Source organism: Colobus angolensis, unplaced genomic scaffold, assembly GCF_000951035.1.
Source record: "Colobus angolensis palliatus isolate OR3802 unplaced genomic scaffold, Cang.pa_1.0 Scaffold147, whole genome shotgun sequence".
Lineage (NCBI taxonomy): Eukaryota > Metazoa > Chordata > Mammalia > Primates > Cercopithecidae > Colobus > Colobus angolensis.
In genome coordinates, this window is record NW_012114566.1 from 5,521,310 (window position 1) to 5,529,014 (window position 7,705).

Sequence of the window (7,705 nt, forward strand, 5' to 3'; positions counted from 1 at the left end):
CAGTTCACTGAAATTATTGAATGCTATAATTTGGCTTTATTTTTCTATCACATTTGACATCTCAGCACAGTAACACAGGTAGCACACTGAGGAAGAATTAATTGAGCGCATTCTGCAGAGGTGAGGCTTTAATGCCTTTTCTTCCTCTGCATACCAGAATAGGAACTTAATGGAAAATCTGCATCTAGACAGACCAGGGCTCTGTATATAGCAAAATCTTGAGGTCATTTTTGAAGACATTGTATAAAAAGAATGAATATGTAAAAAACAGTGGAACCCGTATCTGTAATGAGAGTTGAGTACATTAAATGTTTATACACAATGAACTATAACATCTCTGCAGTGAGTTTTTGTTATAACCTTGATTCCTCCCATTGAAGCACTAGTGGAAACCATTGACCAGAGATTTTCTGATGATCTGATTGGATTTGTTGCCTGTGCCTTGCCCTCTTGCTTCATGATCCATATTGATCCTCAGATAGTTCTTAATAATGCTCTAGTTAATTCCTTTAATAGCATTTGATATTTTATTTCTGCTCTTCATTCCAGCTTGAGTGGCCTGTTAGTGTGTACTTGTCTTCTGAGCAATAGATTTTTGAAATGACAGGCAGAGGATTTTAAACTTCCCTTAGAGGAACTTATAAATATAATCAATGTTAAGTGAAAGGGCCGATAGGGCACTTACACATGTGGATTTTCTACCTGTGAATTATCCCAATCTTAGAAACTTAGATAAGCCTTGTGTCATAAGCAGATACATACTCAGAGCATAATACTTAATAACTTACTTCCAAAATTTGGTGGATTTCTTTGCAAATATTTATCAGTATACCATTTCACTCCATGTCTGGACCTAATATTCAGTATGAGATCCTTGAGAGCCCACTTTCAATGCTGATCAAAGCCTTTGTGTTCTCATACCCACCATATGGTGTAGCTATAAAGATGGATAGTAGCAGAAAAACTAGTGGGCTCCTGTGCAGTGAGTCCAATGGGAATGACAAACAGCACGACAAATAGAAGAAACAATCAGTCAATCAACATTCAAATACCGTGCCCCCTCTAGAGTCCCTGCTAGGAATCAAAGAAAGAAATGACATAGATCTTGCTTAAAAAACTCGATTTGGAGGTCCAACATTTATTTATTCGAATATTTTCAAATATTAATTTCAATATTCCAAAATTTCAATACTTATTAAAAAATTAAAATGTTAAGGGTAAATAATGACATTAAAGGGAGTTAAGTATTAATGTTATATGGAATCATATAAACGCAGGACTAAAACGCTTAAAACAGTCTTCTTTTTTTTTTTGGTAAGACTTTGTAGCAGGATTTAAGATGGAAAGTTTCAGAAACAAATATGAAAGGTATTGTAAGAAGAGGGAACCAATGTAACAAAAAACGGTGAAAAAAGACTGAATGTGGTATATTACGGAAATATGGAAATAGTGAGATTTCACTTAAGAGAAATCTTCATCAAAACACAGCCTGAAGTAACAGAAGACCATCTGCTCGGCAATAGTAAATGCAGAGATTCACTTAGCATAAGCAAAGGGACAACAATTCAAGGGACAAAAAACATTAGGTGTATAAAATTAAAAGAGCTGGCTAGGTATGGTGGCTCATGCCTGCAATCCCAGCACTTTGGGAGGCTGAGGTGAAAATATTGCTTGAGCCCAGAAATTTGGAACCAGCCTGGGCAACATAGGGAGACTCTGTCTCTACCAAAAAAAAAAAAAAAAAAAAACATAAAAAACATAAAAATAAACCAGACATGGTGGCACATGCCTGTGGTACCAGCTACTCAGTGGGAGGCTGACGTGAGAGGATTGCTCGAGTCCTGGAGGCTGAGGCTGTGTGAGCCTTTATGGAACTAGTGCATTCCAGCCTCGACAACAGAGTCCCTGTTTCCAAAAAATACATAAATAAAATTAAAAGAGCTTTAAAATCTTGTTTCTTACTGACAGGCCGTTGACATTTTGCACACAATAGGTGTCCAAATGATACTACAGAATTATTGTCTGGGCAGAATAAAATACATCACTTTAAAAGTCAAATTGAGACTTTTTTCCCCCTTGAATATGTTTTGACTTTGGAGATTTAGAAGGATCAATTTCTGTCAGTGGTAGAGGGCTATACTCTGAATATCGAGTTTAAGATCCATCATTTGCTTGAGCTACATTATAATAGTTTAATTTTTGAAACAACACTGCTGAAATAGTTTTTGGAGCTAGGTAATAGATTGTAATACAGACTAGAAGGAATTGCAGTACATTTCTTCAGGGCAGAAAGCAGGTGCAGTTATGTCTCTGCATGTACATCCAATGCTAATGTTTTTTAAATGTAAATTGTTTCTTTTAAGAGAAAGTGTTATATTGAATATTGATGCAAAGGCATTATATGTTTGTGTTTTGTTTTCCTGAGATTTAAAACTCATTCTCCACCTGTAATGAGATTTCGATGAAATATTCCAAAGTGTTTGTAATAAATCTGGCATTTAAGGAAGCAGATTTATATAAGCTATAGCTGAGATTTTTTTTCTGTATCTATTTCCAGTTTCTTTTTTTTTTTTTTTTTTTGATGGAGTCTTGCTCTGTCGCCCGGGCTGGAGTGCAGTGGCCAGATCTCAGCTCACTGCAAGCTCCGCCTCGCGGGTTTACGCCATTCTCCTGCCTCAGCCTCCCGAGTAGCTGGGACTACAGGCGCCCGCCACCTCGCCCGGCTAGGTTTTTTTTTTTGTATTTTTTAGTAGAGACGGGGTTTCACCGTGTTAGCCAGGATGGTCTCGATCTCCTGACCTCGTGATCCGCCCGTCTCGGCCTCCCAAAGTGCTGGGATTACAGGCTTGAGCCACCGCGCCCAGCCTCTATTTCCAGTTTCTTTATAATATTTTATGCAGGCTTATTATGATTTTGTCTATAGGTGCATTTAAGTATGTTTTGAACAGTGGGGGGAAATTAAAACTTGAAATTTAACAAAGAACTTAAAGTGAGCTACTGCAATAATAATGAATTCTTAAATAATGAATTTTAAAAGTCGGATAAAATTCTCCCTAAAAGGATTCATTATATAAAGCAAATAGCTGAACAATGTCAGGTTGTAACATAGTAATCAAGAGAAAGAGCTTCCAGGCCAGGCACAGCTATCACTTTAAGCCCCCGGACAGCCAGGCTGCTTCTCACACGATTGCCAGGGAAGCAGAGGCTTCAGCTTCTGTGGTCAAGAAGCTGGGTATGTCATGGACCAGTATTTCAGACATGCTTGCCTTCAAGAATTACTTTTCCAGCTCTCCCCCAAGACAAATTGTTCATCTTGATGGAACGGGGACAGAAATCTTGCCGAAGTACAAAGAGTGAAACAAATAACTTTAAGCTGTTGAAGAGCCAGTTGTGAGATCCAGACATAAAGGATGACCAGATCTTGAACTGGCTGTGAGAATTTTGCTTGTCACAATCTCACAATGTGAGAATCATGTACTTGGCAAAAGACTCTGAGCAGCTCCTCAGTATTACATTGAGATTGGCTTGGTTGAATAGAAATCAAACAGTGGTGGAAGAGTATTTGGCTTCTCTGGATAATCTTGTATCAACAGACTGTCTTCCTTAGCCCAAGTCTCAGCGTAATTGCTTCCCACTTGGGGTACCCTCCGTGAATGATCATTAAGAAGAGCCATGTAAGTGTTTCAGATTCTGATGATGGAGGTGATTTTCTTCCTGCAAATTTTGACACATGTCATACAACTTTACAAATAATACCAAGATATGTCCCACTGGCACTGTGTTGTTTTGCCCATACTGGTAGAAACATTTCCATTTGTTCAATTGGAGAGAATATTGGAATGTTACATTCATAACTTACTAAAGATTAGTATATACTTTCCAACTTTGAGGAATGAAATTCTGAAGCTTATTATTAAAAGATCTATTCAAGTTGGATGTGAATGCATTCTGGCAGGATACTGAAGATGCTGAGGAAACAGCAGTCAAACTTGTGGTGGGACAGATTCCATGGAATGATTGTTTAATATGAACAACGATGAAGAGACTGTTTCTAAGGCTGACTCCAAATGGCTCATTCTGATAGTGCACCCTGTAGCTGAATGCCTGGACATCCTGCTGTCTTTGTTTTTTGTGTATGTGAAGTATGTCTGCTATGTACAATACATGTTAAGGTTGATAACAAAATAAAGGATTTGTAATATATCAAAAACTGATAAACATATTTGGCAAACTCCTGTTGCCCGTCCCTGCCTCCTGTTGTGTACAGTTTTTCATGTTTTACCTCCATAGCTTAAAATTGGGACTCTCAGAAGCATTTTTAGAACATCACTGGGAAAAACAATGCAGGATCCAAATAATCCTGCCATCATCAGGTGAGCTGCTGGAAATTATATCGGAAGCTCTTTGGCAAGAGCTAAATTCATTCCTCTCATTACAACTATAAAATCATGCCTAGGTCTTTTGATTAACTGGCCACACAAATACCTTAATAACCAGGATCTGAGAATGAAGGCTTTTTGTGATATTGCTCTCCATCAAACATTTTACTCAGCCTTCCAAGCTATGTTCCACACCTTTGTTTTTAGACGCAAGCAGCTTTTAAGTGTAAACCTGAAAGAAGGTTTGAGATGTCTTCAATGCCTACATTTTTAAGGGATAGTGACTAGTCAGCTAAATCCTCTGAAGATTTGCCTGCCCTCAGTGGTTGACTTATTTGCTGCTGTCACAAATAAATATCATCGAGTCTGCTACACTATAGGTGAGAGGAACAATGGCCAGAAGTACTGGTGGAGGGGACTCGGTGTGAACATGCACCAACCCATTGGACGGACGCCTTCTTCTCCTTTGATCCTTCTGTGCTTAAGCAGTCAAAGAAAGTCATTGATTCTATTTATCAGATATGGGAAGACATAAGTGTCGAAGAACTTCAGGAGTTTAAGAAGCCTAGAAAAAGGAGATGGCAGAAGATGAAGACGATCTTTTGAAAGGCAAAGTTCCCCCAAATGATACCATGATTGGGATTATACGGAGCCACTTGATGTGATGCACATTTCCAAAGTCCTTCGAGTAGTGTGGGCTCCCCACCTGTGTTATACCTGCCAGACCAGTTCCTCCTCATCTGGAGGATTTGTGATTGACATGCAGCATTCTTCTCCATCACTCATCATGTTCTTCAGCAACTGTTTCTGCTGTTTGGGTACTGCATTGAACTAGAATGAGCACCTGACTCAGGCATCATACTTTCAAGTTAGACTTGACGGTCTGAACAGACTTTTTATTTTCTTTTTTGATTCCCTTAGAGACAGAATTAGAAGACTGAATATCATGTGCAATATTTTATGGTGGGGTTGATGATAAACGTTAAAGACTTTGCTTGTTTGTTTAAGAAGTATTTTTCTTGGCTGGGCGTGGTGGTGGCTCACGCCTGTAATCCCAGCACTTTGGGAGGCTGAGGCAGGAGGATCACGATGTCAGGAGATGAAGACCATCCTGGCTACCATGGTGAAACCCCATCTCTAGTAAAATACAAAAAATTAGCAGGGTGTGGTGGCATGCACCTGTAGTCCCAGCTATTCGGGAGGCTGAGGCAGGAGAATGGCGTGGACCCAGGAGGCAGAGGTTGCAGTGAGCTGAGATCACGCCACTGCACTCCAGCCTGGGCGACAGAGCAAGACTCTGTCTCAAAAAAAAAAAGAAAAAAAGAGAGAAAGAAAGAAGGAAAGAAAGAAAAAGGAAGGAAGGAAGGAAGGAAGGAAGGAAGGAAGGAAGGAAGGAAGGAAGGAAGGATACAAGGGTACTTTTCTTTGCATTACAGTTTTTTGACATAATTATTGTGTAATTTCTAAGATAGACAGCAGCCTATTTTGACAGACTACCTTTTTAACTCAGGATTTTTTTTCAGAACCATAGTCATAGAACTTTGCTGATCTGCTTTCAACAAACAATCCTCTAAGATAAATCTTCTATTTAAAGACTCTAACTAGAATGTGTTATTTTTGCTGCACTGTTTACCTCCTGCTGTAGTTGTGTGTTGGAATTTCTGTAGGGTGCAGAGAAAATGGAAACTGGGGAGACATCCAAACCTGGTCTGGAACAAAGAGAATTGGAGCTGGCACTGAAGGAGATCTCTAGGGACCCCAGAGACCAATAAAAGCCAGTAGGGAAGAGAGAGAGAAATTAGAGAAACAGAATCAGACAAATAATATACTTTCATGGTGTAAAAATGAATTTGAAAAAGAAGTGGAGATCCAGATAAATGTAATTCATATTGACTGAAAGTAGGCTTGGGCTTGGATTAAAAAAAAATTACATCATATTTTACCCTTCGGCTCAAGTGTCCCTCTGGAACTAGAATTGCTCTTTGGTAGCAGTTAGATAGAGGTTTTTTTGACCTGCATTATTTAGTATTTTGAGAATTTCTTTGTCCAAACAAGAAGAAAAAAAAAAAGCAATTAGGGCTGAGCATGGTGTGACTCATGCCCGTAATCCCAGCACTTTGGGAGGCTGAGGCAGGTGGACTGCCTGAGCTCAGAGGTTTGAGATCAGCCTGGTCAAAAGAGCAAAACATTGTCTCTACAAAAAGCACAAAATTTAGCTGGGCATGTTGGTGCATGCCTGTAGTCCCAGCTACTCTGGAGGCTGAGGCAGGAGAATGGATTGAGCCTGGAAAGTAGAAGCTGCACTGAGCTGTATTTGCACCACTGCACTCCAGCCTGAGTGACGGTGTAAGACCCTATCTCCTTAAAAAAAAAAAAAAAAAAAAAAAAAAAAGTAGGTTATTTGGTGGAATGGTTTTGCTAGCAATAATAGGCCAATAATAGGCCAAACTTACCACTGCAGTCTTTTTCCAATGGCTATGCCTATCATGGATTCAGCTTGGTGAAATCCTTCTCTACAAGGCTCTTTTGCTATTTTCTTAACTAAACACTGGGAAAGAGGAGAAGTCTAAGACAATTTTGCTTTAGAACAAATTTGGCCAAGCACTGCCAGAGTCATTTTGAAGTTCAAGTATATTTTTGCTTTGTTTTTTAAATATGTATTTTTTGTTTACTTGTGAAAATGATCATCTTCAAGCATACTTATTTTTCTGCCCCTTCTATTTATTTAAAGGCAGGCAATATTTTCTTGATCACAAACATTTTGTAATGAATTACGTCCTCTTTCCTAAGGCTTTGTATGCTATTGCATAATTACACTGGTGGTAATGTAGAGTTTCAATTTCAGTCTATAAATATGTTTTTTGGAAAACAGAAATTGTCATTGCTTCAAAAAGTTTGAATATTGGTAATTTGATTTTGGTGACTTGGTGGAAAGTCATTTGAGAACCTCACGGTTCTCTTTTTTTAACTGCTGGCAAAAAGTAGATTTTTGTATGTTGGATAAAATGAGTAAATAAAATTGTATCCAGAGAAGTTAACAGTAAGTGTAACCTTGTGGGTTGGGAAGCAGTTTTAACGCACAAGGGCTTATTTACAAATAAGTCTGTTTAGTCTGAAAAGAGTTTGAGAAAAAAAAATCCATTGTGAAAATAAAGCAATGATATGATTAATCTAGAACTTTCATTCTTATGCCAATAAAAGGAGGTACCCCAATTTGAAAAAGACTTCTCACTTAAAAAAAACAAGAGAGGCTGGGCGCGGTGGCTGAAGCCTGTAATCCCAGCACTTTGGGAGGCCGAGACGGGAGGATCACGAGGTCAGGAGAT

General features: G+C 38.8%; 1 pseudogene; it reads left to right on the forward strand.

The window, feature by feature from the left end:
- The first annotated feature begins 1,440 nt into the window (after nucleotides 1-1,440).
- On the forward strand, nucleotides 1,441-5,138 carry LOC105507275 (annotated as a pseudogene).
- The last annotated feature ends 2,567 nt before the right edge of the window (nucleotides 5,139-7,705 follow it).